The sequence below is a fragment of the Cololabis saira genome, chromosome 3, assembly GCF_033807715.1.
Source record: "Cololabis saira isolate AMF1-May2022 chromosome 3, fColSai1.1, whole genome shotgun sequence".
NCBI lineage: Eukaryota > Metazoa > Chordata > Actinopteri > Beloniformes > Belonidae > Cololabis > Cololabis saira.
Window position 1 is genome coordinate 53,203,288 of NC_084589.1, and position 11,728 is coordinate 53,215,015.

An 11,728-nucleotide genomic window follows, 5' to 3' on the forward strand; every position below is an offset into this window, starting at 1 on the left:
CTCAATAGTACACATATATGGTTCTTTAATATATTTGCATTATACTAAGACGCATTCATTTTCAATGGCTTTTAGCCTTAATGACTTTTCCCCCCCTTATATTACTTTTAATTTTATACTTTAAGTAGTTATGAAACCAGTACTTTTATACTTTTACTGGAAAAAAACTTGAGTTGATACATCAACTACCAACTTGTACAGGAGTATCTTTAAACTCTAGTATCTATACTTCTACCTGAGTAATGAATGTGAATACTGAAGACACCTCTGTCTTTAACACTACTTGTCCTGACCTTTCTTGTTTTCTTCACTGACGGCTCTGCTTATAAAAATGGAATACCATACGCAGGTGATACAATTTGTGATAATTCTTAATGGTTGAAAGCGCCGCCTTGCCCTCCACCAGCTCCACCCAAGTAGATGAAACTATATATACTGATCAAAAGGTAAAACTGTTACAATCTATTAAGATTCCAGATATGCTTTTGGTTGTGTACACGATTTATATATTGTGGGCGAACCGAGGATTTATCACATCCTCGGAGACACCCGTTAAACGTGGTAAATTGATTGGTGAACTGTTAGAAGCCTGTCAACTACCTTCATCTATTGCTTTGTTAAATGTGAAACCCACGCCATATCCAAATATCCTGTTTCACTAGGCAATGCTTCGGCTGACCATGCAGCAAAAGAAGCCGCCAAATTTGGCTTACCTGTCCCTGTAAAACTTTGCCCTTCTGTACCCGCTAACGACCTGGCTTCTCCTAATGATGTAGCCCTCCTACAAGAGACTACTGAGGTGAAGAAGCACAGATTGTAGCATTCCCATGATTGTGAAAATGTAAATAATTTGTGAGTCAGCAACGACGGCCGCGTTGTGAAACCCACATTCTTGTACATGTGACTAGCACATATGTCACATAGTTGATCACATGTGAGCAAATGGAATGTGTAAGCATACAAGCTTACACATAATAAGCTCCAAGATTTGCATCCTATAAAAAAAATAGACTTAAAAAATAGACTTAAAGCAAATAGACTTTATTCATATACCAAAATGAATATGGATATGAAATGAAAATGAAAATGTTCTTGTATGTGTAGATAATTTTTAAGACCCATTAGGAAGCACAAACTCACACCTCATGAAAGGATTATGGGTAGACTTATGACCATACCAAGCGATTCAGTTCTATGTATGAAGAAGATGGACTTCCATGCCATGGATGAATCCATGATATCATTTTGCTCTGCTCTAACCTCTGCCGTTCAGTCAATCCACAGAAAAGTAAAAGCTGTCCAGTCTCCATGCCTGGCATGCAAACCATGCCATAACCTCCAACCCGGAGACTTTGTGTCAGAGAAAACCTCGCTGGTCCAAACCTCAACAAGTCCTGCTCACCACCGACACTGGAGTCAAGTGTGAAGGGCGTCTAACCTGGTTCCACGCATCCCACTGCAGGAAAACAACACCTCCACCATGCACCGGAAACCAGCTGGTTCCCTCTTCTTCCTGGGGGTCCTCGTCCTCACCACCGTCGGAGCCAGTGAAAGAAACAACGCAGACCCGGAAAGCCCAGAAGCAGATGCATTGTACATGCCAAAACACTCACATCTGTCACATGAACAAGACAGATAACTTGTGCTGTGATCAAAACTGAATGTTGTATATTTATACCTGACCAAAATGCCACCATCCAAGAAATAACAGATCACTTGAAAGATATTGCTAAAACGTTACATACACCTGTCACAACTAGTTTGTTTGATTGGTTTAAAGAAAAGTTAGGACACGTTGGTTACTTGATATTTGAATTTGCTTTGTTGGCTTGTTGTTATTTGGCTTCTGATCACATGTTTAAGGTTCACTTGCAAAATATGTATCACTACTCCACTGTAACTCAACAAAAAAAAAAAAAAAAGAAAAAAAAAATTGTGAATTGATGAAGCATTCCAACAGCACGTGGCCGCTGCAGGGACAACGACGACTTGCAGGTTGCTCCAGTCCTACCTCCTGCAGGGCTTTGAACTGGACTCAACACCTTTGAGGTAGCTTCAACTTCCTATCACACCTTGGAAGTTGCCTCAAACAGAATTGGAACACTAAATCACCCCATGGGGTGATTTTCGTCTGTGACCTATTGTCTCACACAAGTTCCGGCGTCTTGAATCCCTGCTGAGACAGGCACCCTGGGAGTGGATTTGACTTCCAGCCCCTGCAGAGACGAATACCATATATGGACTTCCTGACCCAGGGGGTAGTCCCGAATTGGAAGATCACAGGCTTCTTGTATAAAAACCCTGTTGTAAAATCTCTCGGGGTCAGCATTTCAACAAGACCCTGGTCTCTGTAGACGTGCTCACCGCCGGCCGAATAAAACTCATATACCACAAAGCGGACTTCTGAAATGGTTTGGTAAATTCCTCAACACTGTTCTATGAAGGTAATTAATACATTTGCATCAAACAAAAGCAGTTTTATCTTTTGTTACCTGAAAAACCTCAATGACACAAGTATGACCAAATGTACCAAAACGTTCATCTTCAAAAAACCTCTAAAATCTCTCTGTTCATCAGGAACATCAGGAACATCAGTTCAGTCCAGTCGATGTTCTAGACGGATTTCTAGAGCGTTTTGGTTTAAAATACATGAATCTATAGAGATTTGAGCTCCAAAAGTGGAAGATTTACTCAGACGTCTGCTGTTTATCTTCATTTATTCTGATCTGATGGTATTTATACTTGATTTTACTCTTTCCTTTAGGTAGACACCAGAATAGATTAGAACAGTATATACATTGGAATGAAAATAAAAGTAGTGCAGTATGGGAAAGAAAGAGAAAACAGTTTATTAAGATAAGATGAATCTTTATTGTCTCCCTTAGGAGAAATGTGTCTTGGACACGAGAGGCACGGGCGACAATCACACTCCAATAAACATAGAAACACAACCCCGAAGTCTTTACCCACATATACAATCAAACTTTCTTCAATTGCCCACTGGTTCCAACTTAACAAACTGACCCTCAATGTCAATAAATGCAACTTCATGGTCTTTTGTAACATTAATAAGTTCTATCCCAAGGAGTTAGCCAAAATTCTAATAAATGGTAATGAAATCCTTCAAGTCAATTCAACCAAATTTCTGGGGGTTATTCTAGATGAACACCTCAACTGGTGTAATCATATTGATCTCGTCTCCAAAAGATCCATGAAGATGCTAGGCATTTTGAGGAAAGTCCTCCCTTTAATTCATTCCTCAGCTTACTTAACCCTATATTATAGTTTCTTGTTCCCTCATTTAAATTATTGTAACATTGTTTGGGCAGCTAATTATCCGACTCATCTAAGAAAACTACTCTTATTGCAGAAGAGGTTTTTGAGATTGATCTCCCACTCCTCTAGATATGCGCCATCAGCGCCTCTTTTTCTAAAGTATCGGCTCTTACCTATTGATAAGGTGAATGCCTATCAAACATGCCTTTTTATTCATAAGTTTATATACAGGAAACAAGATCTGCCTATTACTTTTCACAATTTCTTTATTCTGACAACAGACTTTCACTCATATCAAACAAGGTTTAGTAACAATAGCTTATCTATACCGTCCTCCCGAACCTCAAGTCACCAATTCAACATTACTTATAGAGGCCCCAAGCTCTGGTCTGACTTAAACCCTTCACTGAGGTCCACCTCCTCCCAATGCATTTTCAAAAAAAACCTAAAGGAATTTTTACTTTCCACAGGAACCTAATTTACTTTCTCTACTCGACCTTTAATTTTATCGACCTTTAATTATATATTCTTTCTCATTGTACTGCTTTTGTCACATTTTTTGTTCTTTCTTTGTGTCTTTTACTATTAGTTGTTTCAAGTACTTGAATTCCTGTTGCTATTGATCTTTGTCTTTTGTTGTTGTTTAGCTCATGCATGCTGTCTGCTTGTCCTTTGTTTTGTTTTTTTGACAGGGGTGGAACCTTGTATAAGTTCGCTATAGAACTTCGTTCCCTCCTTGCGCAGTGCTTTATGCATCTAATTGTGCTAAATTAATAAACTCTAAACTCTAAAAACTCTAAACCACACTACAGTTACAGTAACACACATCAGTTCCCACTCCCAGTTCCCAGAAAACCTATTACACAATATCCCCTGAGAAGAAGAGAAAATTATTGCACAGAGCCCGGTTTATTCACAGAAACCTGCAGGTGGAGATCAGGTTTTAAAGCGGGAACCTCAGAAACAGACCTGTACTTGTGATTACATCCATCTCGTCCGGGCTGGACTTGTATCTTACAGGCTCCTCTAAGTAAGAACGTTCACGTCTTTGGACGTTCGTCTTCTAAGCACTTTGTGTGATACATCCTTTCTTCACTGAGAGGCTGAAGAACGGAGAGAGGGGAGACAAATGCATCGTCAAACGTACAAAAGACAAGATATATTAGTATCAATGATCCGTTAACTGGAGAACTAAGAGTCCTATGTAAACGTGACTGATGCATGATTAGTTGGACTACAGAGGTGTAAACAGCAGACTTGTTTCATAAGAATTACACGTCACTAACAGCACAAAAACATATTTGATCTGTGAGTATTAATCAATTACAGTCTGAAACTATCTTCATACCAAATGTACCACTCAGAAGTTGTGCTGGTAAACCTCCAAGCCCGGGAATTATAGTGTTTCTCTCACTAAATATCAAATCCAGCCATGAACATGTGGTGTTATATTCTTGTCTGATATTCGCTTATATTGCTGTACAAAGAGAAACGTAATCAGTAAAGTTCATGTATATCTTGAAATATATTTGGATTGGCAACGCAGTGAAACAGCTGCTGTAACTCCAGTCGGCCACCAGATGTCGCTGTTCACCATCCGAACCGAGAAAACCATGTTTGAGGAGCTTTATTGTTGTTTGTCCACGAACAGCTGACTCAAAAACACGTCCAAAGACGTCTGAAATCAAACTTAATACAAACTATTACTGTTTCCGGAAGTGTAGCGTCTGCAGACAATCAGAGACAGCTCTGTTATTTTTAACGAGAATTATAACCTGAGTTCATTAAACATCCAGTGTTCATCAGTGTCTATGAAAGAGAGAGGGGGGGGTTTCTAGCGATTAAAAAAAGGATAATAGCCATTCAAAAAAAGGGTTTCTTATATGCTGCTTCTGAACACTTCATTAACGTGTCATCAGCAGCGTAAGCGTATTGCTTCTCCAGGTGCTCTCTTTCGGACTTGGATCGTGTAGATCTCTCTCCCAGACAGGCATTGAGGTGGACGGTGGCCTTGAACCTGGACCGGAGGAGCACCAGAGACAAAGCCAGGGTGACCACACAGAACGGGACACTCGGGCTCTCCCCATCTGGGAGGATGAACGGGATGATGATGCGGTTTCTTCCAACTGGACCGTACGTTTTTATGCAAGTCTTAACTGCGTCCCAAACACCATCCTCTGGTTTAAGAGGACTTAGTGTGATGTTTGGGATCACCTGTCTTCCAGCCCTTTTTATGGAGTTCCAGTGATCCGGGAGATTCGTGGGTCGGTGATTTTTATCAGGAACTTTACAGCTGTCTTTACAGCGGCCCTTACTGTAGCATTTAAAGACCCTGTGCTCAGGTCTAATCCTCCCTGTAGCGATGCCGTAGGCTAACCCACTGGTGACAGAGTTCCAGGGAGCGTAGAGAACCACGTCCATGATGGAGGACAGAGGCATCAAACAGCAGGCCGGCATCATGGGCTCGCCGATTGATCCATGAGCTACGAAGGTGATGTCCACAGTGTTGTCGTGATCCTTCTTCTCTTCCTCGTCAATGTGTTTTTTCAGGAAACTGTAGATGTCCTCCAGCTTGGTGAAGGTGCCGGACTCTGAATTCTCTCGGAGCCACTTCAGGACGGTTTGATCGGTACAGTTTTCCATTGCAAGCTTCATCAACCGTTCTCTTTCTGAGCTTGGGGGGATTCCCCGGAATAACTCCTTGCTGATGGAGAAAGAACACGGAGGGATTAATTTAGTATGAGCCAACAGTCAGTTCAGAAGTAAGTAAAATATTTTACCCAGAATCCTGGATAAAACCGAGCAATGACAACAGTCTCTAAATCACACAAACTACCAGTTTTTAATCAGAGAGGTCACTCTGTGTTCATGTACAGGACAGGTTCATGTATCAGAAGAACTGTGCACTGGGGTTTCAGCTTCCACCCTGAACATCAGCAAAATACATCAAAACATCTGGAAACGTTTTTCAAACATGAATAAAGTCACTCACAAGGTTAGTAGTAGTATGGACAGGGGGTCGCTCATGATTGGTTGATCAGCAGGAACTGGAAGCAGACTACAACCTGGAGAACGACAACAAAGGAAAGCTGTTGATCAGAAGATGACGAGGTGGTGAACACATGAACTCCTCAGGTTCACACCAGTCTCTCAGCTGAGCCTCCAGAAGGTAAACTGAACTAGAAAAACAGCATTCCCATTAAAAATGCATGTGTGAATGCCGAGAACTGAACTGCTGAAAATGCTGCAGAAATTGTAGAACGTTAGTTCAAACATATGAAGAATCTTCTAACTCATATGTCAGCCGAAGGTTTTATCAGAAATGACCGCATGAATAAAAGACTTAAGTGGAAGAACGGTTATCTGAGCTTGTGTTGAAATAATGTTCCTGTTCTGGGTTCATGAAACACCCCCAGAGACGCTATGTATTGTAATAGATGCTATGTACATAATTAATAAACTAGAACATTTCCTTGCAGAAATTTGGAGAGTGTCAGGGGGGGCTGCTGCCCATCTGTGTACATTATGACGTGATTCTTGATAGATTTCAAACAATTAACATTCAGTGAATGATACATAACCTAATTCTACACAATACATTAATATGTCTGCATATATTTTAATTTAGCAGAAGTAATATTTTAGTTAATATAAATGTGTCTGTCTATGTGTCGTGTGTGTGTGTTTGTGTGTATCATATTTAGCCAATCACAGACAAGAGTCTCAATTTCTGCCCAGAGACAAGTGACAGCTAAACTTAGGACCTGTGGTTGCCACGGTGATAAGAACTGTCTCAAATCACTCCGATTTGTGATCAAACCGTAGCTCGTAGCCAAAAACCGAAAACACCGTGAGAGACACAGAACCCGGCAGATTCTTACAATCTTAATTTTATTCAGATATTCCTTAAAATGAGTGAGTAAGCTCAGTGTGAAGACAGAGTGAGATTATTTTGAAGAAAACGTTTGATTACATTACAGTCAATGGGGACTGAGACAGGTATTGGCGCCGCTCTAGCCTCCCTGTTTAAATTTTGTACATACCCCACCTGTCAAAGTCACATTTTATGAATCCCAACACGTATGTCTACATTCTGACCAAAAATTATTTGTCTCCTTTTTACGGTTTGGCCGTGAGCTCGAGTTTAAAATAAAAATTCAGGTAATTATTTACGACTTCTCCCACTCTACCAACCGACATCCGCACTCTAGATTTGACGAAAAAGTGATTTCCAGTCCTCGCTTGAGTGCTCATAGTTTAAAAAGTTTACATCTTAGGTTTTGGAGAGTTTGAATCAGATTTCTACGTGCAGGTATGAGAGAGCTAGATGACTCAGAAAAAAGGTGAAGTTTTCTGTGTGTTTTTTACCTCCTCCCATCCACTTTGAATGGGGTTTTTTGGCCGTTTTTTTGGGAATATCTTTGGGAAAAATGGGAATTTCAACACCAAAAGTCATAGCACACTATTCCAGATCGAGCCGCACGTTTTGATATATGATTCGCCTGGGTCCTCCGAAATCTGCAGGAGGAGTAGCGAACAGAAATGTGGCCAGAAAGTGGGGAAAAAAAATAAAAAACATGTAGGATAACAATAGTTGCCTCGGGGCTTCACTCTCCTCCATTGCTATTACATAGCAGTGGAGGTGACGGCCTTGTGGCACTATTTAAAATAAAACTAAATTGTTGTATATTTCCAACTTTGTAAATATACAAAGTTGGAAAGCCTTTCAATTTGCTGAATAATTTCAAATCATGGCACCTGAGCAGCCGAAAGGTAGAACCGGGGGAGAAAAAATGGTGCTTAAGTTGGTGTTTAACTTGCATGAAAATGTTTTTGAATACTTTAAAATCACTTAAAAGCTTTTGACAAACTAAATGTCTAAAGACATTAAGACCGTTTTACCCTAGAGTTTTCCTAATCTAAACGATTAAAAACAATATAAGTAAACTATTTCTCCTTTTGTCCCATCTCCTTTATGACTTTTGTTCAGAGATGACAGTGATCTAAATTCCACATATAAGATAAGATAAGATAATCCTTTATTTCTCCCTCAATGGGGAAACTCACTTTGTTCAGCAGCACTAACTTAAAACACACATGCAGGGGGAGGGTAAAAAAGTAAAAGATATATATAATTACGAAATATAGACAGTATATACAGTACATTTCCATGGAAATAATATATGGGCTTTTATTTTGAAAATCTATCATGTTTCAGACTTCTTTTTCAACTGACATCTGATTTTTTTCCCCATAACATCATACTTTCTAAATAATTTATAAACTTTCTGTAAGTCCCATATGCTTTTATTTTGAAAATCCAATCTAGAAGCTGATCCTGTTAGCCCTTAAATAGTAAATAGTGACAACTGTGAATTCAGCTTCTCTTCCTCCCAGTCGGTCTCATTTATGAGTTTGGTGAGAGATGACGGCCATAACATTCATATATGACCTTTCTAAGAAAAAGATAAAATGAAAAACACCATATTTCCCTCTTTTACTTCTTTAGTTCTTTAGGAACTAATCTAACTTAGTCTTTTAGTATTTAGTATTTTTAGCTGCAACAGTGAAGAGAGAAACCACGGAGGTCAATCAGGAAACAGAGGAACGCAGCAATGTCTGTTTTATCTTTTAGTTCTAAAAAATGAGGGCACAGCGCTGAGATTTAAACAAAAGTCTAATTCAGGATTTGTTCAACTTTCTTTGTTTTGTGTGTTTGGACGTTTGTGAGTTCTGGTAGTTACATTCTCAGGTAAAACTCACGCTTTATGTTTTAAGATACTGAAGCAACTTAGAATATGTTTTTATAGATTTTAGAGGAATTATGAATGTGGCAGGAATAAAGGGAACTGAAATTAAAGACGAAAATAAAATACATGAAAATCTCCATTTTAAAAATACATTAAATCCCTTATCCCTTAAAAATTCATAAACTTTTAAACCACAATATTTAGAAAACAACAAAAATTCCCAAACCTTCCTTCTTAACTCGATAATTTCACAGAGTTCCTCACAAGCTTGATACGTCACAGTTTGATGAGAAAACAGTTTCAGAATGACTTTCTCCTCAAAGGACCCGCGTGATTTGGTTTGTTATTAACTCATTAAGTCACATAAAACAAAGTGAAAGTTGGAAAGGACCAGAAAAACCCGACTCCCAGTTTATGTGTATACACACACATGCATATATATATATATATATATATATATATATATATATATATATATATATATATATATATATATATATATATATACATATACAGTATATATGAACAGTATATGTATGTATGTATGTATGTATGTATGTATGTATGTATGTATGTATGTATGTATGTATGTATGTATGTATGTATGTATGTATGTATGTATGTATGTACGTACGTACGTACGTACGTACGTATGTATGTTGGAGGCCTGTCAGCTTGCTTAATGCCGATATAAAGCTGTTAGCGAAGATCCTTGCTGGCCGGCTGGATCCCTGCCTACCAAACATTATTTCCACTGACCAAACTGGTTTTATAAAGGGTCGGCAGTTATCTTGTAATATTCGTCGTTTACTTAACATAATAATGTCAAAATCTGTTACAGAATATCCTGAATTGGTGGTCTCTATGGATGCAGAGAAGGCCTTTGACCGCGTAGAGTGGGGTTATTTATTTTCAGTTCTTACAAGATTTGGATTTGGTCAAAAATATATTTCATGGATTAAATTGCTTTACAGTGCCCCTACTGCAAGTGTAATTACCAACTCTGCTCGGTCTGAGTTCTTCCCTTTAACACGCGGTTGCCGCCAGGGCTGCCCCTTGTCGCCCATGCTATTCGCCGTCGCAATCGAACCGCTTTCCATTGCTTTGAAGAGCTCACCCCTCTTCTCTGGTATCAATAGGAATGGGATAGAACACAGAGTCTCACTATACGCGGATGACCTGTTGCTTTATATCTCTAATCCTACTGTCTGCATTAACAAGATTCTTGATATTTTACAAACTTTTGGGGCTTGAGGGGGCGCTGTGGAGCTATGAGGGGATAGGACGCGTCTTGCTGTAGCTCCTACAGATTTCACGTTAAAATTACATTTAACACAAAACCTGTGCAATCTTTGACCTGCCGGTTACCGTATTCTTCATCCTAAACTCTCTGGGTGCCCACTACACTGCGAAAAATGCCGACGCGAGCGGGGACGACCTGGGAAACGGAGAATGAAGGTGAGGGCCCGACTGAAGCGCCGGTCCAGAGTGAGGGGGAGGACCCGGCGCCGAGCACTCCGAGCACGGACATTCAAGCTGTGCTGGCCGCCATAGCATCACTGCAAGCGGAGCTGTCCCAAGCTAAGTCGGACATTTGCGACAAAATTGACGAGAAAATTGCTGTTGTGAATACGGCTTTGAGATCTGAAATTGCCGCTCTGAGAACAGAAAGTGTTCGACGCATTTGTTGTGGTACACGGCAAACTGAACTCCCAGGGTGAAACGCTGAAAAGTTTAGAAGCTAATGCTACTTCCGATACTGTTGCGGACCTAGAAGCTACGGTGAAGCAGCTGCACAGCCAGGTTGAGCAACTGTCAGAAAAGTGTTTGGACCTGGAGGGGCGATCTAAGCGTCAGAATTTGAGAATCGCGGGAGTCAAGGAAGGGGAAGAAGACGGCCAGAAAGCCAGGGATTTCGTGGCCCAGCTGCTTATGGAAGTTTTACAGCTGGATGAAAAACCAGTGATCGACCGAGCCCACAGAGCCCTGAGGCAGCGTTCTGGGGACAGCCAGCCTCCTCGGCACCTGATTCTCAGGGTGCACTACTGTCACGCGCTGGAAAGCATCCTGCAAAAGGTCATGAAATCCCGAAATCTCACATATCGAGGGCAGCGGATCCAAGTCTTCAGAGACTTTCCACCCACTGTTGTTAAACGCAGAGCCACCTTCACTCCAGCCAGGAAGTTGCTGCGTGACCAGCCTGGAGTCAAATTTGGTCTCCTGTATCCAGCCAAGTTGAGAGTGACTCACAATGGTAAAGAGACCACATTCACAGATCCTGATGAGGCCCGTCGGTCTGCTGAAAACCACTTCGGTCAGGGTCGTACCTGAGGTGCACGTCTGAGAGCATGGACCATGCTCTTTTGATAGAGACTGGAGGTAAATGACAACTAGACCAGAGGCATGGATTCCAGTCCCCCCCTCCCTACTACAATGTGAAACTTTTTTATTTTTGAAAAAAATAAATAAATAAAAAAAAAAAAAAAATATATATATATATATATATATATATATATATATATATATATATATATATATATATTCTCTTATTAGGTTTACGTATTTATTTGCTTTTTGCCCAATTACATTATTTTCTTGGACATTACTGTACTGCAGAGACAGCATGGCTTTAAGTCACTCAGAGGAGGGGACACCTTGTTAATCCTAGGGGTTTATGAATGGGTGTGAACCCCAGAGTTTTG